The 22,188-nt window shown below is 37.4% G+C and overlaps 1 protein-coding gene across 1 annotated transcript in view; it reads left to right on the top strand.

The window, feature by feature from the left end:
• LOC103084041 (conserved oligomeric Golgi complex subunit 5) overlaps positions 1-22,188 on the top strand; it is a gene marked incomplete at its 3' end in the record, with an annotated part of 235,716 nt that overhangs the window by 83,405 nt on the left and 130,123 nt on the right. The gene's annotated exons all lie outside the window — the stretch shown is intronic.

The raw sequence follows: 22,188 nt of genomic DNA, 5'->3' as shown, positions 1-22,188 counted from the left end.
TTTAAATTTAAATTTCTGTTAATTTTGGTTACTTATGAATACTTTTCTGTTTTCAATATTGAGGAACACATTGAGGAAACCTTTTTCTTAGACTTGAGTATATAAAGTGGCTGGATTCTATATCTCTTAACAAAACAGAAGACATTGCAAATCACTGAATTATTAGAATATTGATTACCTATTTCCATTATTTTAGGAATGTTAGTGATGTGCATTTTTTAAAATATGTGCTAGGTTTTTAATTTGTAATTGAAGTTACTGTTTATAATTTTGAAAATCAGTATACATTTTAATCTTCCACTGCTAGTGTTTAAGCTGCACAGGGGGCTGGCTGAATAGTATATGAGCTGTGAGTTGCATTTCCACAGAAGTTGAGAGTAATGTGGTGGAAAATTTTGCTGTGAATTTCTACAGTTTTCTGTAGAGCTTTGGGTGGCAGGGCTTTGATAATGATAAAAATTAAAATATTGTGCTACTTTTCATGCATTTTGAAAATTGGAGAAAAGGATCTTAGAATGCCAGCCATGCTGAAAGGTAGCGCAGGTGTGCACATGCACACATATAGTGTTGTTTGCAGCTTAAAACTAAAAGTAAAGAAAAGATATCAGTTGAAACTTGTGGTAGAGATGAGAAGTTATTAACATAGTGAAATACATATAGTGCTTTTCTGCCAAAGAATTCAAGTATTTGCTTACATTTATCGTCAAAATATCACCATGAAGTAGAGGAAACAAAGGCACAGAGAAGTTTAATGACATGAGAAGGTGTAGGTAAGTTAGTCAGTCTAGGTAAGTTAGAAGTCTGCAAACGCCCTTCTAACTATATGTAGCTGGCCCTCTGTCTTTGGAAAATTCTGAGGGTAGTTTTGACTTAAAATTGGATGATCTGGGTTCAGTCACTACTTATTAGTTACATGACTTTTGACAAGTCAAGCATTCTCTGGGTCACGATATAGCTTTGACTTTTTAAATTGATGTATATTTCTGTGTTTTGTTTAGCTCTCTGTGAGACAGTATTTCCAAGTTAGACTGTTTTGAAAAAATAAATCCTGGGATCTCTGTAAGACATAATGACAGCAAGAAAGTTCAGGTCTAGACAACACCTTTTATTCCCTGTGACTTGTGGTTAGGGATACACAAGATATTACAAATAATAGTTACTTCTTACTGCATACAATGCTTAGTATATTTTTCTTTTTCTTTCTTGTTTTATTTTTTGGCCGTGCCACGCAGTTTGCAGGGTCTCAGTTCCCCGACCAGAGACTAAACCTGGGCCATGGCAGTGAAATCCCAGAATCCTAAGTACTAGGCTACCAGGGAACTGCCCTATAATTTTCTTTTTTAAAACCACAAATTGGTTTGATGATTATAAGGTTCTTTGATCTCTTAGCAGGATAATTCTAAATTCCTTTCTTTTTAACAAAGAAGAAGATATCTAAACCCCTTGAGTGAGAATCAGATTATATTCTTTTCATGAAAAAAATTAATATCAAATTATAAACATCAGAATTTACAGATTCTTACTTCCATAGCAACAGATTTTCACAGTTTTGCATTTAATATATTTTGTATTCATATAGGATACTAATTTTGAAAAATGCAATTAGTGATTTAAAACCAAATGTTACAAAGTCATTTTATAGATTACTTATTAATTAGTTAATAATAACCTGGGAAAGCAGTTTAAGTTTCCTAATAATAACTAAGCAACAGATGTGAATCTAACCCTCACATATCTCTATTAAAATCCCTCTTCACAAACTGTGTTTTTCTTTAAGTTAAAAACATTTTGATTTTTATTTATTTTAGGAACTAAAATTCCTGATATGGGAGTCCTTGACTTGTAATTTTATATATTTGCCTCCTTAGGTTTGGACAACTTTGAGTCTGAGAGAGTAATTTACTGTTCACATTTAAATTTACTGTTCGTATCAGATCATTCTTATCTAGCTTGTGTCTGGCTCTAATGCTGCAGAATTTTTGATGATTTTGAATTTGTAAATAAAAAACCCTCAACTTTGTGAAATATTGGAATTAACCACAACTGACAGTGCTTTGAAACTATTTGCAAAGTATATATGCAAAAGCAGTTTCTAATTGCTGAAAAATCACTTTTTAAATTGTATTGCTTCAGGAGTACTTTTTCAATGAATACTTAACATAGCTAACTCTAAACTCTCTCTGATACTAGAGGCCAAGGTAGAAAGGATTATTTCAGTTTAAAGCCAATTCAGAAATTTCATTTGGCTTCTCAACTTTAAATTTCTATCACAACAAATGTTTTACCAGAAAAATAGAAATGGACCATCTGCTGAAACCTCCCTCAAGTAGGGAGTAGCCAGGGTAGTAAAGAGTCAACAATATTGGTAATTCATTATCTATAAAAGAGGATAATTGAAAACTGATTATAATTGGATAAAGTACATGCATCAGAATTGTATGTCTTAACCGAAAAACTCCAGCATTCTTCCTCATCCTTCCCTATCTCACCTAAGTTGGGCATTTAAAATTTTTCATTTTTATTTTTCACAGTATGTGATTGTAAGTCATTTGCCAGCATCTATTACAGCAATGAATACATGGCATTTCTTTCCTTTTTTCTCATCCAAACCTCGATTTTGGACCCTGTGACTATTACTACTTTTTAATCTCCGTCTGTTGTCCTGCTGTTGGCATGTTGTTTGGGGCCCTTGTCCAAATTATTACGACCCCGACCCTAATTTTCTGGCATGCTCTTTTGACTGCCTTATATCCCTTTTTGCATTTTTAAATATTACGGATTTTGTTGATGTTTTTCTCTTATATTTCCATCAAAGAATTACACAAACATGTTTATGCTTTTTTTTTTTCCACATTGGTTTCTCTTTCTGTTGCTGCTTCATTTTTCTTATAATTCTTCTATTGTAGGTTATTATGCAGGATCAAATTCATTTCTGTGTTCTGAAACCAAGTCAGCTGATTAACTAGATTATATATTTAACAAAGCTATGGCACATCCCTTCTTATGTGCTGTTATGAGTCCTTTGCTTGTTTATTATCCTTGTTTATTTTTAGTAGAGAGAAATATTGATACAATTATTTTTTGTATATTGACCTTGTATCCTGCAACTTCACTAAACTCGTATATTAGTCTTGGGAACTTTTTTTGTGAATACCATGGTATTTTCTGTACAGACAATTAACGTTGTCTGCAAATAGAGACAGTTTACTTCTTCTTGAACCATGTGTAACTTTTATTTCTTTTCTTGCCTTATGCTACTGTGTAGGACCTCTGGTATTAGATTTGATAAAAGTGTGTTGGGAGAAGCATTCTGCCATGGGCCCTGAGCATCCCTGAAGGTCCTAGGGCATGCTGGGGATTGCTGGGCATGCTAAGAATGAAAAGACCTGACTGTTCTTTACCTGGTCCATTTCTCAGGGTTGTGTTGGAAGCTAGCCACTTGGAGGGATGCAATAATAACTCCCCAAAGAGCAGACTTGCTTCTGCTTGTTATAAAAATGGTAAATTGTCCAGCACAGTGTTCTTTGGCTGTGATGCAAACCTACTGTATCCAGAGTATCCAACCAGGTCCCTCTGCCAGGAGGACTTGGATAGGAAAGTGAACTGTCAGAGTGACATGATCTCTCATACTGCTTGCTGTGTCTTCTGCCAGTATACATGACAGAAAGAAGCTAGCTTCATAGCCTGCAAATAGGGTAAAATCCTAGACCCTTCACGATTTCTGACAATATTGGCAACGGAGACATGATGTTGACTGAAACATGGCTTCCTACAAAAGAGAAGACAAAGGCCCTTGTGGGCTGGTTTAGAGAGCATGAGATGCAATAGCAAATGCTCTTGTTTAAGTGGTGAGCTAGTAGATCTTTTACTGACTTACGTGTTAATGAGTTCTTAGAGGCTAAGCAGTTAAATGAAGCTGCCCAAATGGTACTATGGTTGTTGCTCAGGCTCCAGGCTATAGGAAGAAATAATGTAATTACATCTGTGAGGCAGCAAGCCTCTGGACCGCCACAGGAGGCAGTATGACTGTAGCTACTGAATCAAGGGCTCCCCGGAGCTAAAATAAAAGGCGTTCAGCAATGAGGATACAGAGCTTTGGGTAGACTTAATACATTATAAGTTCATTTGTTGAGTCCAGGTAGGCAGCCGCTTGAAATTGGATGTAGCTGCAAAGTCTTGCTTATTGGTGCAGAGCTTCTTTTTCCCTTTGTGCCCTTTGATTCCTCTCCCTCTCTGCTCTAACCTCAGCTGCTTAAAATAAAAGCCAAGTATGGCAGGGGAGTGCAAGCAGAGGGGAGAAATTCAAACTTTTATAGCTCTGTTGGATAGAGGTGCCCAAGCACCCTCCAACCTGGTCCTGTGGGGAGAAAGCACAGTAGGTGGCAGGGAGGCTGAAGGCACCGGACTGCAGGGTGGAGCTGTCGCAGCACGCACGTGGGCAGCTCAACAGCCCCTAGGCCCAGGGGCTCAGAGGAGTTTGGAGGCATGTGGGAGGAAGCGGCGTTGACCGTGGGGCGAGGAACCTGCCGGAGAAAAGCCTCCGACCACCTCAGCCCTCTTCTACAAGCCAGCCCCCCACTACTCTACGCCCCACGCTCCTGGTCAGAAAATAATGTCGTCTGCTGGCTAGTCCCTTGTATGTGTGTGTGAAAGTCCTTAGTTTGTGTTCCTCCTGGGGGGTGGACGGTGGGTGGCACTCAAATTCAAGAAAAGCTAAAGTGTGGGTGGAGCCTCTGGGCTTATTCATGTACTGTTCTGGCTTCCCCTGGCAAATGTGTATTTGGTATTGATGTTTTTTACATGCTTATGTTGTGAAGGTTTATAAATTAACAGGAGATTGCCCCATTCACGGGCTCCTGCATGTCCCCTCCCCGGTGATCTAGTACAATGTATCATCCCAGGAGGAAAGAAAAAAACACAGCTTTAGTTAGACTTTGTGGCTGCTAAAGTGCTCAGGCCATTTCTTAGCACAGCAGTGCCACCTGCCTGACCCAGCTGCCAAGTGCACCTCTTTTGAACAGGCCTACTGCTACAGTCTTGTTAAAACCAGTCACCTGACCCATAGGTGCCTTGTGACTCTCTGGCCTGATGTCACTTGGACTTGACGACTAACAAGGAAAGGGCCCAGTAGACTTCATTGAAAGTCAAATGAACAAATGAAAATGGTTTATTCAAGGGTGCAGCTGGCCTCGCCTTAGTGTAATCTTAGTTTTGCATGAAGGGATGGAAGTGAACCCTTTTGGGGGAAACCTTTACTTTCATTCCATCGCCTGAAGCAAACCACTGGTTCACTGGGGTCCTTGATGCACAGAAGTTCCTGTGAATACCTAGACCTGGTTGACTGATAGTTCGGCCAAGTTATAAGCTGATGGTATCCATTGTGCTGCTGCAGCTGTTCAGTCTCAGTGCCAGCTCCAGAAAACCGAGAGTGGATGTGATCCCTCTGTTCCATCCTCATGGCTCTGAGCAATACTCCTCTTGATTAACGTTGTTGTATTTTTACTGAGCCTTGGGCTGTTGCCTATAGCATAGCCTTCAGATGTACCAGTTGGAAGACAGGTTAAAAACATCTCTCTTTGGGGCTGCAAACTATGGAGCAAATCGCAGCCACCGGTCAGTTTGTGTCACTCAAGCCTGTACATCCCAATTGCTCCCATTTCCACTTGGATCCATTATCAAAAAACAGCAAGATACCCACTATAGTAGACTGGGTAACCGTGGTGTTCTAAGTTTTAGGAAAGGGAACTTCTTAATGTGTGTCACCCACTTCCACTTGTACTGGAATTCCTTTTCCTCCCCTAGGCGTATAGGGTTTTTTGCTGCTTCCTTTTCATAGCTCGAATGGGTTTTCAACATTGTTCAGAAAATCAAAGGGTTTGTTGCACTTCCCTCAGTGGTTTTAGGCTTTTATTCTCCCATGCATTAGAGATGGTAGAAAGGATCCAGGCTGAACTTCATGCCTTTCTCTCAGTGGTTGCTCTTCTCATCCCCAAGCATGAGGGATGCTTTCTCAGACCTCTCACTCTGCACCTGGTCTGTGTGTGTGTGTGTGTGTGTGTGTGTGTGTGTGTGTGTGTGTGTTTGTGTGTGTGTAGCGCGCGCACTACTTGGTCATAGTAGATTACCCTTTTAGATATTGCATGATTTTATTTGCAGTTATTTTGATGAAGTATTTTGCCTATATGTTCATGAGGGATATTGGTTTGTCATTTTCTTTTATTATTTTTTTTTTTGGTCTGGTTTTGGAATCGGCAGTAATGTCGGATTCATAATGAGTTGAAAATGTTTCTTCTTTCTTTAGTTTTAAAAGCATTTGTGTAAGATTGGTACTGGTCCTTCCTTAACTGTTTGGTAGAATTCAGTAGAGAAGATGAGTGAGCCACGAGGTTTTATGTTGTTTAAAGCTTTTAATTATAAATTCAAGTAATTTAATAGATTCAGATTTTTAATTTTTCTTCTGTCTGTTTTGATGCTAAGTATCTTTCAAGTAAATTGTTTTGTCATTTAATTTGCCAAATTTATTGGCATTAATTTATTTTTAACATTTTGTCATTATATTAAAATATTAGCAGGATTGTACTGATACCTTCCCTTTCATTACTGATATTGGAAATACGTATCTTTTTTCTTGGTCAGTTTGCCTAGAGGTTTATCAGTTTTGCTAATCTTTTCAATAACCAGCTTTTGGTTTCATTGGTCTTAATGAATAGTGTTCTTATAGTTCTTTTTCTACTTTATTGATTTCTGCTCTTTAGTATTTCCTTCTTCTACTACTTTGGTGAAAGTTTCTTTAACAACTTTAAATCTCTTTTTGTCAAATATTTGTATTCACTCAGTATGTTCTCTAATTTTCTAATTTCCATTGTATTTCTTTGTTGACACATGGGTTATTTAAAAGTGAGTTTTTCAATTTCCAAATATTTGGTGATTAAAAAATTTTTTTTTTTGTTAGTGATTTCAAATTTAATTCCATCACGATCAGAGAACATACTTTGTACAATTCCACTTTGAAAAAATCTGTTTTGGTTTGCGTAATGGCCCAGAATATGGTCTGTCTTAGTGAATGTTCCACGTACTCTTGAAAATAATGTGTTTTATCCCATTGTTGGGCATAGTGTTCCATAAATGTCAAATAGGTCAATTTGATTGATAACACAGTTCAAGTCTTTTCTTGCCTTACTGATTTTCTGTTTATTTGTATTATTAGCCTTTTACTGAAGGTAACTTTTTACTGAAAGAGGAGATATGAAGTTCCCAACTATAATTCTGAATTTATCTATTTCTCCTTTCACTTTTTCCAGTTTTTGCATCATGTATTTTTATTGAATTCATGAACATTTAAGAGCATTATGAATTATATGTCTTTATCCCTAATAATAACTGCTTGTTCTGATGTCTGCTTTGTCTGATATCAGTGTAGTTACTCCAGGTTTGTTTTGATATGCTTTACATCATATATATTTTCAACTCTTCTGTGTCTTTCTTTTTTAAGGTGTGTTTTCTGTGGATAGTAATAGTTTTTTTTTGCTTTTCTTCCATTCGGATTTCTCTCTTTTAATTGGAGTGCAGAACATTCACATTTAATATAATTTTCCATGTGATTAGGTTTAAGTCCTCCACTTGGCATTTGTATTGTTTTATGTGTTCTTTTTTCATTTTTCCTTCCTTTTCTACCTTCTTTTGGATTAAGTAACTTCTGCTATTCCATTTTTACTATTCCAAATGATGGAATAGGAAAAATTACTATTTTTAGTAATTAATGATTAAATAAAATGGAATAGTAAATAGTCTATTGACTTATTAGCTATATCTTTTAAATTTCTTATTTTAGTGGCTGTTTTAGATTTTATGATATACATGTTTAACTTAAAACTTTTTTTTTTTTTTTTTTTTTTACAAGTAATAGATCATATCACATATGTTAGATCCTTACTATAATATCACTTTCTTTGGCCCTCTTCCATCTTTCGTGCTGTTTTTTCTTTTTTTAAGAGTTTACTTTCACTTATGTTGTAAACTTTTTAATAGATCATTACTGTTTTTGTTTTAAACAGCCAATTATCTTTTAAATAAATTTTAAAGATAAATTTATATTTATGCATAGATTTATGATTTCTGGCACTATTTCTTTTTGTACATCAGAGATTCTGGTATTATTTTCCTTCAGTCTGAAAAACTTTGACTTTTTTTTTTTGTAGTACAGGCTTTCTGGCAACAAGTTCTTTCTGCTTTTGTCAAAGATGTTTTCCTTGTGTCTTCATTTTTGACTTATTTTCACTGTATATAGAGAACTATATTGACTTTTTTCTTTTGTCATTTAAAAACTATTTTGTTGTTTTCTGTAGGCATAGTTTCTGATGAGAGGTCTGTGATGGATCTTAACCTTTGTTCATCGCTATGTAATTTGTCTTTTTTCCCTCTGGCCATTTTTAAGATTTTTATTTCATCGTTTCCATAGTTTCATTATGGTTTACATTGGTGTGGTTTCTTTGTGCTTACCTTCCTTTGGGCTCACTTATATTCTTGGGTTTGTGTTGTTGCTGCTGCTGCTTCAATTTGTTGTTTGTTTTTTCTCATCAAATTTGAAAAAAATCCATTCTTTAAGTACTTTTTCTTTTTCACATCTTTCCTCTTCTTCTGGGACTCTGATAACATGTATTTTTGGCTTTTGATATTGTCCCATGTATCATTAAGTCTCTGTTCGCTTATATTTTGTACCTTTAGTTTGGCTCTGGTTTTAGGTTCATCAGTCTTCTCTTTTGTAGTGTCTGATCTGTATTGAGCGCTTCCAGTGAATTTTTCACTTCAAATACTGGTTTTTTCAGCTCCAGTTTTTAAAAAATATTTATTTAATTAATTAATTAATTTGGCTGTGCCAGGTCTTAGTTGCGGCACGCAGGATCTTCGTTGCTGTGTGCGGGATCTTCATTGCGGAATGCAGGATCTTTTAGTTGCGGCATGTGGGGTCTTCAGTTGCAGCATATGGGATCTTTTAGTTGCGGCATGTGGGATCTTTAGTTGCAGCATGCAAACTCTGAGTTGCGGCATGTGGGATCTGGTTCCCTGACCAGGGATCAAACCCGGGCCCCCTGCATTGGGAGCGTGGCGTCTTAGCCACTGGACCACCAGGGAAGTCCCTCAGCTCTAAAAGTTTTATTTGATCAATTTTTATAGTTCCATTTTCTCTTCATTGTGTTCATATTTTTCTTTAAATCTGTGGACATAATTATAATAGATATTTTAAAATCTTTATCACTTAATTTCATCCTTTTTTTGCGTCTTTGTATTTCTAATAATTTTTGATTGGATACTGGCCATTCTGTTTGAACACTGTAAATGGATTTTGTTGTCTTCTTTTAGTGGATGTTGTATTTTGTTCATTCAGGTAGTCAGGTTACTTGTGGATCAGCTTGATTCTTTTGAGGTTTGTTTTTAAGCTGTATTGAGTCAGTTTTATAGGAGCCTTTCCTCTGAGACTAGTTTAGCCTTACCATTAAGGCGTAATCCTTCATAGATCTGTAATGAATTTCCCTGTGTTCAATGATGTGTCTTCATTCCAGCTTTCCAAGCTGGAACATCTTGCAGTGCTCTCTCCGTGAGCTCCTAGAGTTGATCAGTTTGCAGGCTTTCTGGTAGTTCTTTGCCTGGCCTCTTTGAGTCTTACATATGTATTCATAATATAATATTCCTTTTAATATTCAAGAAACCCTATATAGAAATTTCTGGAATTGTGTCTCTGCTTAGCTTACTTTTTTCTGCCTCAGCTTCTGGCTGCCTCAGCCTCCCTTAACTCACATTCATTCCTTCAACTCATCCAGACCATTGTGCTTCACTAGAGTTTTCTCTTGTGTTGTAGGGGAAAGTGTATTTAGGCAGAAAGCCTGGATAATTATAGATTTCACTTCATTTGTTTTTCAGGGATCACAGTCTTGCATTTGCTGTTGTCCAGTATCTGAAAATGGTATTTTCATAAATTTTGTCCAGTTTTCTAGTTGCTAGGGTAAGCACTGTACTAATTACTCTTTCAGGTTGGAAGCAGAAGTTCCAAATTTGTTTTAAAAATTATCATTGAGTTTCTTTTAGCAGTTGAACCATCTTGTGGCATTCCTCTTATCATGGTCTTAAAATTATTAAAATCTTTGATTTTACTTTTTATGCCTAGTTTCTTAAGTTACAGTCTAATTATAGGCTGGTAATATTTTGTATCATGTAATTCAGATTCCTTCCATTTAAGTTATCTGCCCTACACAGTTTTCTTTTGTGTCTCTGTTAATTTTCTCCCTGTTGGAGAAAAGGATAACACTGGTGCTTACTGAGGTTGATGCTTTTGCAAATTTATGTTTTCTAACGTCTAGTCATTTCTCCCCTCTCACAGGTGCTATTTGATAGACTAGGGATTGACAGACTTTTTCTGTAAAGGGCCAGATGGTAAATATTTTAGGCGTTTGGGACCATAGACAGTCTGTATCACATTTTCTTCTTTTTTTCCTTGCTGACTTTTTTTTTTTTTTGGCCTCGTGGCTTGTGGGATCTTAGTTCCCTGACCAGGGATCCAACCCGGCCCCATGGCAGTGAAAGCGCCAAATCTTAACCACTGGACCACCAGGGAATTCCCTCCTTGCTGACTCTTTAAAGATGTGAAAACCATTCTTAGCATGAATGTTTGGCCCATGGGCCTTAGTTTGATCACCCTAGACATAGACCATCACAGCTTTGTTCAAGCAATCTTCCCCTCTCTCTCATTTTTGCCAGAAGACCTTACTTCTTACTTCTTCATTGAAAAATACAGAGGCTTGAACTCTGTCAGCTTCTTGCTCCCTATATATCCCATGTAAAAGCCTATCTAGATCTTCAGTTATTTGTCTACCCTTCATTCTGTGTCAGGTGAAGGATGTATACATATTCTTTCATTTAAGCCTAAACCTACTATGTGGATTCCTGTTTCATCCTCTTGCAAGTTCATTTATACCTTGTTCCATTTTGCACTCATATATATTATCTTCCCTCGTTCTTCCAACTGTATTCTATCAATATGTGCATATTTGCTACTTATACTGCTGTTTTGAATTTTATATTTATGATATCTTAAAATGTTGATTTTTAAGGAAAAAATCCAAACCACTGGAATAGTTTATCTTAGGTACTTTTAGTTGAATTTAAATTGCAAATATAAAAAAAATTGCTTTTAAACTGTAATAAAGTATATAGATATAAGGTATTTTTAGGATACATACTCATTTCTGAGTTGATTTTGGCCATGTTTTTCTTCATTTTGTAAATTAATAGCTCCTCCCCCATCCCTCCCGTGACAACATAATAAGACTAATGAATTAGAACATCTCAGGCAAAAATGTTCTGTTATGGGTAGGGATATAGTTCTCTAAAAAGCAAAACATCAAGTACAGAATTTTTTTTAAAGTACAAAAATTTTGAAATCAGACTAGATCTAGGCACATTGTGTTGCAAGCATCACCTCACAAATCTGCCAACGCATGTCCTTTCTGAGATTCAACACAGCTGCTGTCCCCACCAGTCTCTCTTCTCTCCTCTTCTTGGTAGTGGCTTGCATTGGTGTTTCTGGTTTATGGTAGGGAAAGAAAACATATAGAAGAATCCCTTCCTCATTTTTCTTATGATACTGTGGGTTTTAAAAAAGCTATAATGTGAGTTAATTAGCAGTGATTTCTGGATCATTCTCATACTAAGAAACATGAAGGGCATTAGGTGTTTTAAATATAGATGAGTCCTTTTATATAAAAAAATAAACCTTAAAGAATAAGATTACTTGTAAAGAATAAAGACACATTTAAAAACTACATGTTCTTACAACAATTTGTTCTATCCTCTTTTCTGTAACACAGTTATTCCTCCCCCGCTCCCCACACAACAGATTTGTAATGTAAGAATAGAATCGTGGTTCAGCCTGCAACTCCAGAGGTAAAGCACACAGTACTAGACTTCCATCTGTAGATTTTACTTTTCAAATTTCATGTCATTTTCTGAGTTAAATTCAAATTTGAAATTTATCTTAAGCTTTCAAGGACTGTATTTATGTTAGGTTGTTGTCTTAAGTGGCTACCTCATAGAGTAGTTATTTATACTCTGTATTAAGACTTTATATTTGTTAGATGCAGTTATTCATTGATTAATCTTTTTCACACATATATACCACAATTTGGCAATGTTTTTTGTCTTTTGAATTTTAATTCCTTGCTTTTGTCTTATTTGATTATTTTTATAATGGTCTTTTTACTCTTGAATTTTCCTGTCCCTCCCTCTCTTTTTTTAAAAAAAATAAATAAATTTATTATTTATTTTTGGCTGCATTGGGTCTTCATTGCTGCGCATGGGCTTTCTCTAGTTGTGGCGAGTGGGGGCTAGTCTTTGTTGTGGTGGCTTCTCTTGTGGAGCACGGGCTCTAGGCACGCGGGCTCAGTAGTTGTGGCTCATGGGCTCTGGAGCTCAGGCTCAGTAGTTGTTGTACAAGTGCTTAGTTGCTCTGCGGCATGTGGGATCTTCCCAGAACAGGGCTCAAACCTGTGTCCCCTGCATTGGCAGGTGGATTCTTAACCACTGTGCCACCAGGAAGTCCCCCCCCCTCTTTTTGATGGATACACAATAGCAGTGTTTATGAGCATTTTATCTATTTTGAGTAAATTTCTAAAATTTGCTTTAAGTTGGATGTTTTAGATATGTAAATATAACTCAGAGTCATAAAAAGTGAAGAAAAGTGTTGAGTGACCTGAGAGGATTTATAATACAGTAATTTAATATTTTAAAATGCATGTTTGACATTACACTTGGATTTGAGAGTATTTGAGCCTAGAATAAAGAAACATAAATTTATCGGTATCATAATAGATGTGTCAGATATTTAAATCTGTTGAGTCACAGATGAGCTCTTACACTAGTAGAATCAAAATTTATGCTGTGCTGTTATGCTCTTTTTTTGAACATCACATGTTCATTATATGACTTGTGTTACCTGGGGAAAATTGCTCTGTGAAAACATTAGATGCCTTAACACTTCGGGTTTTAAATGTGTTTCACTTGTCTTGGAAGATTCCTTGACTTACACTGATTTGTTTATTTATTGAGACAGGTGTATGAAACACACGTTGTAGTTGCTGATGTTCAGGGAGTCATTTAGTTAATATGTGAGCCTGGCCCTGCCCACCTACCCGGTCTCATTCTGCTTAGTTCTTTATATTTGTCTGATTTTCATTAATGATATTATATGTAGTAACTTTCTTTCTTTTTTTTTTTTTTTTTTGCGGTATGCGGGCCTCTCACTGTTGTGGCCTCTCCCGTTGCGGAGCACAGGCTCCGGACGTGCAGGCTCAGCGGCCATGGCTCACGGGCCAGCCGCTGCGCGGCATGTGGGATCTTCCCCGACAGGGGCACGAACCCGTGTCCCCCGCATCGGCAGGCGGACTCTCAACCACTGCACCACCAGGGAAGCCCTGTAGTAACTTTCTTAACAGTCATATTTAAAAACTAGGGAATTGTTAAAGTTTTTATCATTTATATCTTTTGAATGTACTATATTAATATGAGAGGTTTTACTCTTGTACTTTCAGCTGTAATTCTTACTTTTAGGTTGTTCAGGAGGTTATTTTATTTTTTTTTATATATTTATTTTATTTATTTATTTTTGGCTGCATTGGGTCTTCGCTGCTGCGTGTGGGCTTTCTCTAGTTGTGGCGAGCGGGGGCTACTCTTCGTTGCAGTGCGTGGGCTTCTCATTGCGGTGGCTTCTCTTGTTGCAGAGCACGGGCTCTAGGCGTGCAGGCTTCAGTAGTTGTGGCTCACGGGCTCTAGAGCACAGGCTCAGTAGTTGTGGCGCATGGGCTTAGTTGCTCCTTGGCATGTGGGATCTTCCCGGACCAGGGCTCGAACCTATGTCCCTTGCATTGGCAACCATATTCTTAATCACTGCACCACCAGGGAAGCCCCAGGAGGTCATTTTAAATAATATCAAAATCACCATAGGAAAGTCTGATCACTCAGTCATTTAACAAATATTATTTAGTACATTCTGTGTGTCAGGTAGTACGTAAAGTGCTAGGGAAACTGATAAATAACAGGTTTGTAGTTTAGTAAGAGAGACAGACAAATAAATACACTGTGGCACTATAGAGTGCTAAAGGTCAAGTATGAGGTGCTGGGAGTCATAACAGGGGAAGTAATTTAGAGGGAGATGATTAGAGAAAGCTTTCCAGAGGAAGTAGATAGGCTGAGATATGAATGATGTTCAGGTATTAGCCAGATCAAGGGAATGGTTACTGGTCCAGATTGGTGAAAGTATACCAGACAAAAGAGACAGACTTTCCTAGAAGAAGTTAGAGGAAGAGAAGACAAAGGAAGAGGACAGGGAATTTGTGAGAGATAAGGCCAGACAGTAAATGGTCATGCAAGCCATGAATTTGCACTTTTACAGGGGAGCAATGACGACTCCAGTAAAGGCCTTTGAGTAAGAGAATAACATGATCAGACTTGGATTTTTGATGGCAATGTCAAATGGATTAGAAGGTTGGGAGTGTAATCAGAGACAAGGAAACCTAGTATATTAGCAAGAGTTGATGGCAGTAAGAATTATTGGAGTATTGAGGATGGAACAAAGTAGTAGGATACATTTTAAGGAGATATAGAAGCATTGAGATTTGGTGGGAGGAGTAGGGCTATCTTGACAAGTTAGTTGGGTAGTAGGGCTACTCAGTGAGTTATGACTCTTGGTTTTTTGAGGGGTGATCTTAAGTGTACATTGGGACATATTGAATTTGAGGTGCTTGTCGGGCACCCAAGTGTAGGTATCTAATAGGGAACCATGTATGTGGATTTGAAGCCCAGGAGAAAAAAAGGGGCACAAGATACAGATCTGAAAGTTATTTCCACATATAAATGGTGACTGAATATGAAGAAGTATGGAGCTGGATCCCCCAAAGGGAGTGGAAGTAGGACTAACCCCTGAGAAATTATAATATGTAAGGTGTTGGTATAGGAAGAGAAGACCACAGAGGAAACAGAGGCAATAGCTGGAGAGTGGGAGGGTATGCTATGATGGAAGAAAAGAAAAGATAGAGTTTTATGTATGTATGTATTTATTATTTTTTTGGCCATGCTGCATGACTTGTGGGATCTTAGTTTCCCAACCAGGGATTGAACATCGGCCCTTGGCTGTGGGCATGCAGAGTCCTAACCATTGGACCTCCAGGGAATTCCCAAGATAGAGTTTTTTTTTTAATAAATCTATTTACTTTATTTATTTTTGGCTGCGTTGGGTCTCCGTTGCTGCATGCAGGCCCTCTCTAACTGTGGCGAGTGGGGGCCACTCTTCACTGCAGTGCGTGGGCTTCTCATTGTGGTGGCTTCTCTTGTTGCAGAGCACGGGCTCTAGGTGTGCAGGCTTCAGTAGTTGTGGCACACAGGCTCAGTAGTTATGGCTCGTGGGCTCTAGAGCACAGGCTCAGTAGTTGTGGTGTGCGGGCTTAGTTGCTCCACAGCATGTGGGATCTTCCTGGACCAGGGCTTGAACCCGTGTCTGCTGCATTGGCAGGTGGATTCTTAACCACTGCACCACCAGGGAAGCCCCCAAGATAGAGTTTTAATGGTAGAAGTAGTCAATGTTGTTAGATGTTGTTGAGACTTCAAATAAGAGAAGGTTGAAAAGTGACCTTAGGATTTAGCCCAGAAGTAGTAGCTGATGACACCTTGGCAAGCACAGGCACTGAGATCAAGGGAACACTGGTGTAAGCCTAATTTTCATATGACCCTTTCAATGGAGAAGTAATTTCAGTTGTCAAGTGCAGTTATAAAGCATTTCATGTTTTGGGTGAGCGCTGTCAGAATAAAATAAATTTGTGGAAAATTATTTTTGAATACTTTAGAATAAAAATCTGTTTCTTGAAATGCTTGGATTCAAACCTTTATAAAAGAGAAAGAGAAATAGGTGTCATAAATATCGTTTAGATTTGAAATAACTGGGGTTTAATCTAACTCTACCAATTACTAGGGCTTTCATTTTGTAGATAATATATGATTATTGACAAAATTTAGTGAAATAATATATGAAAAAGTGTTTAGCATAATGCCTGACCAGGTGTATATGTGTGTATTTAAATATATATTGAACACCTTATATGTAATGATATATACTGGTTAATAATTTCAGGGCACTTTATGTGTGTTACCTACTGTGTAATGAATTAGCTAAAAGTTTAAAACAACAACGAGTTATTAAATTACACTGTTTCTGGGGATGTGGTAGTCAGAATAATAGCCCCCTAAAGACGTTCATGCTGTATTTCCCAAAACCTGTGAATACATTACATTACATAGTAAAAGAGACTTTGCAAATTTGAGTAAGATTATGAACCTTGGGATGGGAAGATTATACTGGATTATCTGGATGGGCTCAGTTTAATACAGGAGCCCTCAAAAGTGAAGAACCTTTCCCAGATGGAGTCAGAAGAGATTCTAAACCATCTATGTCCTGCTTATTCCTTTTTCAGAGACCAGATGCCTAGTCCTTGAAATTGTGCAAAATTTCCTTTCCTTACCTACCGGATATCCCATTTACTCAGTTCATGGGTCATAGTTTGGTAAAGAAGCAAAGAATCTTATTAAATTAATATACCTAACTGTAGGCTTATAATTTTGAGGAGTATTTCGAGTTTTTAAAAGTTCAATTATTTCACTAAATAAATCCCTGATGGAATTTAAAATCTTTTAATGAGTAAATAACTTTGGGCAGTGGGGGAGATTTTTCAGCATTAGTCATTAAAATTTAGCACATATGGTTTAAGTAAATGCCAGAAGAAATGCAAGAAATACTCCATGAAAATTCAGAAGATAAATTGTTTACAGTTTGGGAGAGTAGAAAAGATGTGTGTAGTTAACCCTAAAGACAGGATTTTACTGGGATTTCAGAAATCGCGAAGGTGCAAACATTTAGGGTTAGAGGGGAGTAGTTACTATTGTGGTTTGACTAAAATGTAAGCTCTAGATTACTGGTTAAATATAGTGGATTGAATGTGCACCTTTATTTCTACCTCCTTAAAATTCACTAAAATGACAGTAAAGGACTAAAAAGGTATAAACTCACAAGGACAAAGAATGCAAAAAGAGATAGTAGTTGAGAGAATAAAGAATTTTGGAATATGAAAAGCAGGTGAGGGGTAATTGAATTATTAAAGTGTGTAAGGTGGAAACGTAAATACCTGCAAAGGGTGAAGCCAGGAAGAAGCATGTCAAACCCACGGAATTCTGAAAGACTCAGAATTAGAAGCGTCATATCTCTAAGATGGAGTGAGGGATGGGACTAAAAAGAAGCGGGTATGCTGAATTTCATGTAAGCTGTCACTTAGAACTTTGAGGAAAGCAGTTTGGTGTTGGAAAATAGGTGCATTGACTGGTAATATTCTCTTTATTAACAACTAAGCACTACCTAAGATCCATTCATATGGTCATTTGAAAGTTAACAGGACGGATCAGGAAGAACTGTGAAATAGATGGTTGCTCTAAACCTAGGGATGATAGAAGAAAATGAGGTAGCATTCTGGCACTCTTCAGTTCCCTGTGGGTAAATCTTTTCTCCTCCTTAATGGAAAAGCCCTCTTAGTTTTAGCCCTGGGTGTTCTCTTCTCACCAGAATCTGCTTTGAATGAAGTGTTTGCATGGTGAGTCTCCTCTCTAATTGTGTGGTATAAGACTGTAATCTTGTTAAAGCAGTTCTTGGCTCATCTGTCATGATAATGGCTACAAATATATTTGTCACTTTGTGTGTGTGTGTGTGTGTGTGTGTGTGTGTGTGTGTATGTGTCTACTTAATAAGGGAAACTTTGTTTTCTTTCTTTTTTTTTTTGGGTGGGGGGCCGTGTTGGGTCTTCATTACTGCCCATGGGCTTTTCTCTAGTTGCGGTGAGCGGGGGCTACTCTTCTTTGAGGTGCACGGGCTTGTCATTGCGGTGGCTTCTCTTGTTGCGGAGCACGGGCTCTCGGAGCATGGGCTTCAGTAGTTGTGGTGCGTGGGCTTCAGTAGTTGTGGCTCATGGGCTCTAGAGTGTAGGCTCAGTAGTTGTGGGGCACGGGCTTAGTTGCTCTGCAGCATGTGGGATCTTCCCGGGCCAGGGCTTGAACCCTGCATTGGCAGGTGGACTCTTAACCACTGCGCCACCAGAGAAGTCCAAAAACTTCTCTTTCCTTCCTACTTTTCTACCCCGTTTTACTCTCTGCTTCATACTGTGGAGATACATACACGTACTCCTCTTTGTTTCTTTTAAACAAAAGAAGAAGGAAGAACTAAAACTAATCTGTCTTGTAGCTGCCAGAAGTTTTACTTCTTTTACTGATTTCTGTGGAAGAGTTCAGAATTAAGACTTACCAGAATTAATTAATTCAAACAAGTATTTATTGAAGTTCTCCTTTGTCTTAGATATTGCCCTAAGTACTAGGGATGCCACAGCCAAATTTTTGCTCTCAAGGAGATTACAAGAATGTTGTATGGGCAGTTTGATAAGTAAATACGTATGTGGTGCTATTTACTGATATGGAGAATACTGAGGATGGAGCAGGTTTATGGGGAAAATAATAATTCATTTTAGACATTAAATTTAGAATACCTTTTAGCTACCCAAGAGGAGATGATTTAGCCAGGAAATTCATGGGGGAGATTGGGGCTGAGAATATAAATTTGGGATCAATAGTGTTTGGTTGGTAATGACCCTAGAAACTGAGCTCTTTCCCAGCAAGAGCAGAGGCCTCTTTTCTCGTTCCCTCATCCATAGTCTCTCCCCTTTGCACTTCACTTTACCAAACTTAGACCCCTGCTCTCTTCCTTCCCACTCCCTCCTCTTTCTGCCCCTCTTCCTCCTCCCCTTCCCATCTCTTCCTTGTTTCCAGCCTATTTCATTTTGAAATCATTTTGGCCCAGAACTTCCTCTTTTGCTCAGTTTTTCAGATTCTGGTAAAGTACAGCCCATTCTGACTATACTCTCATCCATGCTTCTGTGCCTCATAATTTCCAGTCTGTTACCACCATGGTGATTTAATCAATGCCTGCATTCAGAATGGCATTTTCTCTGGTCTCACCACTATAAGCCTCTGTAAGCCTCAATTTTCTGGAAACCTTGTGGATAAAGGAAAGGAACAACGTTCTGCCTGTGTTGGAGGACTGACTTATGGATACTTGATGACCTGGGAAACTGTTCTTGGGGTAGAAATCTTGGAAACCGTGACTTTGAGAGGTGAGTGAGAGGGGGAATAGTGAGGCATCTAGCAATGTTTAAAAAGGACATAGCATCAGGGGAAAGTGGAGTTTGAGGACTGAGATTTTAATTCAGTGTTAGAAAAGTCAGTTAATTACATTGACAATTTAAATGACAAAACATTCTATATAGATGGAGAAAAACTATTCAATATATTCACACCTTTTTAAAATAAAAACTTACGGTAGCAAGAAATAGTAGGGGACATCCTTAATCTGATTAGGAATATCTGTAAACAGATGGGAGGAGAGCCAGGTTTCGGTTGGAATAAGAAGGTATAAATTGTTTTCTGCATACGGTTTGTGACTCGCTAATCTAAATTATATTTCCTCTTATGGAATTTTCTTTTTAAGTACTTAAATAATAGTTATTTATAAGTACCTTGTATCAACACTTTGTTTAGCTGTGGATAACATAAACCCTGCCATACCATGGCTTAAAAGTAACAGTTTCAGGGCTTCCCTGGTGGCGCAGTGGTTGAGATTCCGGTTGCCAATGCAGGGGACACGGGTTTGAGACCTGGTCCGAGAAGATCCCACATGCCGCGGAGCAACTAAGCCCAAATGGGAAGGAAATCCAAAAAAGAGGGAATATATGTATACATATAGCTGATCCACTTTGTTATACAGCATAAACTAACACAACATTGTAAAGCAACTATACTCCAGTAAAAGTTAATTTGAAAAAAAAAGATGAATGCACCTCCAAATATCACATCTAGGTTCTAGGTAGGAAAAAGAAGTCCACAATGGAAGAAGTGTTATCTATCTGAGGAAGTAAAACTCTCCCAGAATTCCTCTGGGTAACTAAACTGCCCTGAACAAAATTGCAGTTCTGTTAGTAATGAAGAAGGGAAAAGTGGATATTGGTTTGGCAACTTGCAGTGACTGCAGTTAACATACTTAGTATACTACTGTTATGGGAAAGCAGGATTTGTTTCTATGAGGAATATCTGATTCTGTTGTTGGTAAAAAAAAAAAAAGTATTAGGATACATATTAAAATGTGGCTTTTAACCTAAATAATATATTAATACAAAATAAATAAAAGTAAATATACTATAAAATCATGTTAAAATCTTACAATTCCTATCTCAACAGCGAGATCTAGAGGAGCAGCTGTCACACAGTGGCTATTCAATAGTAAGTAATTGTCCAGCAAAAGGGAAGACATATTCAGTTCTGTTCAGGCACCAGCAATTTTGATCTCTAAGGTAGAAAATATCACATAAGCAAGAATAAAAGTTACAATAGTCTTCTGTTTAAGATACGCAAACCTTAGGTTTCAGCTAGTTGTTTTAAAATAAGTGACACTATAGGCTGTGCGCACATATCCTGATCCAGTAGATTAATGTCAAGCAGGGGCTAGATATTCACATTTTTGGAGCAAAGTGGGTAGAGGAAAAGGAATATGGTGAAAGTAAAGGAGGAAATTTATTGCCATGTGGCAATAAATCTCTTTGCTTCCGATGTTTAATAAAATTTCTGATTATAATAACTTGTATTTGTACAAAACATTAACATTTTCTAAGAGATTTCACAAATACCTCATTTGAAACTCATACTGATCCAGAGAGGTGATCCCAATTTAATAAATGAGCAAACTGAAGCTCAGAAACTTCCTTGTCCAGAGTTTATTGGCCTGTAAATGGTGAAGTTGAGATTAGATGTCTGTGATTCCTGACTTGCAGTCTGGTTTTTGTGTGATAATGCTGTTGGAGCAGATTGTGTCGTTGGAATGTCTTCTCTTAATTAAGGCAGATATTATTGTAAATGGACGTTCACTTTTTAAAAAGGTAGCTTTGGATGATATTTGCATTATAAATATATCATACTAAATGATTTGATTTAATTATTAAATAATAATTTTTTTTATCTTTAAATAGGGAACAGTGAGTTTGATGTTTGCTGAGCCACCCGTAATTCAGCTCTGCTTTAATTCTCTCTTTCTTTCAGTGTTTCATTATGTGAGCCAGTGAATTCTTTTCTCCCCCTTTTTAAAAATCAGATTTAGTTTTCTTCCTGTCAGTTGCAAGCAAAAACAAGCAATATTTAAAATACTTGACCAATATAAGTTGAATATTAATACTGTGTTTAAAACAGAAAGGGTTTTTTTGTGGTAAGTTATATATAACAAAATTTGCCTTTTTAACCATTTTAAAGTGTATAGTTCTATGGAATTACGTACATTCACATAGTTGTGTAACCATCACCATCACCTCCAGAACGTTTTCATCTCTCAACCTGAAACTGTACCCAGTCAACACTAACTATCCATTCTCCCTGCCCCCAGTCACTAGTAACCACCATTCTACTTCCTGTCTCCATGAGTTTGACTACTCCAGGTACCACATATGTGTGGAATGATACAGTATTTGTCCTTTTGTGACTAGCTTATTTCACTTAGTATAATGTCTTCAAGGTTCATCCACATTGTAGTATGTGTCAGAATTTCCTTTTTAAGGCTGAATAATAATTCTGTGTATATAGCACATTTTCTTTATCCATTCATCTCTCTTTGAACACTTGTGTTGCTTCCACTGTTTAAATATTGTGAATAGTGCTGCTGTGAACATGAGTGTACAAATATCTGTTCAGGTTTTTCCTTTAGAATCTTTTGGGTATATGCCATAGTTGGTCAATCATATGGTAATTCTAATGTTTAATCATATGAGGAACTGGCCTACTATTTTCCACAGAGGCTGTCCCACTTTTTCCATGTCCTCTCCAACACTTGTTATTTTCTGGGTTTTTTCCAAAGTTGTGGTAAAAAAACATGTAACACAAAATTTACCATCGTCACCATTTTTAAGTTTACAGTTTAGTACTGTTAACTATGTTCACAGTGTTGTGCAAGATAAAATTCTATACTCATTAAACAACTTCTTATTTCTCTCTCCCCCAACCCCTGACAACCACCGCTCT

Source organism: Lipotes vexillifer, unplaced genomic scaffold (assembly GCF_000442215.2).
Source record: "Lipotes vexillifer unplaced genomic scaffold, Lipotes_vexillifer_v1.1 scaffold1578, whole genome shotgun sequence".
NCBI lineage: Eukaryota > Metazoa > Chordata > Mammalia > Artiodactyla > Lipotidae > Lipotes > Lipotes vexillifer.
This window is presented reverse-complemented; position numbering and strand designations above follow the sequence as displayed.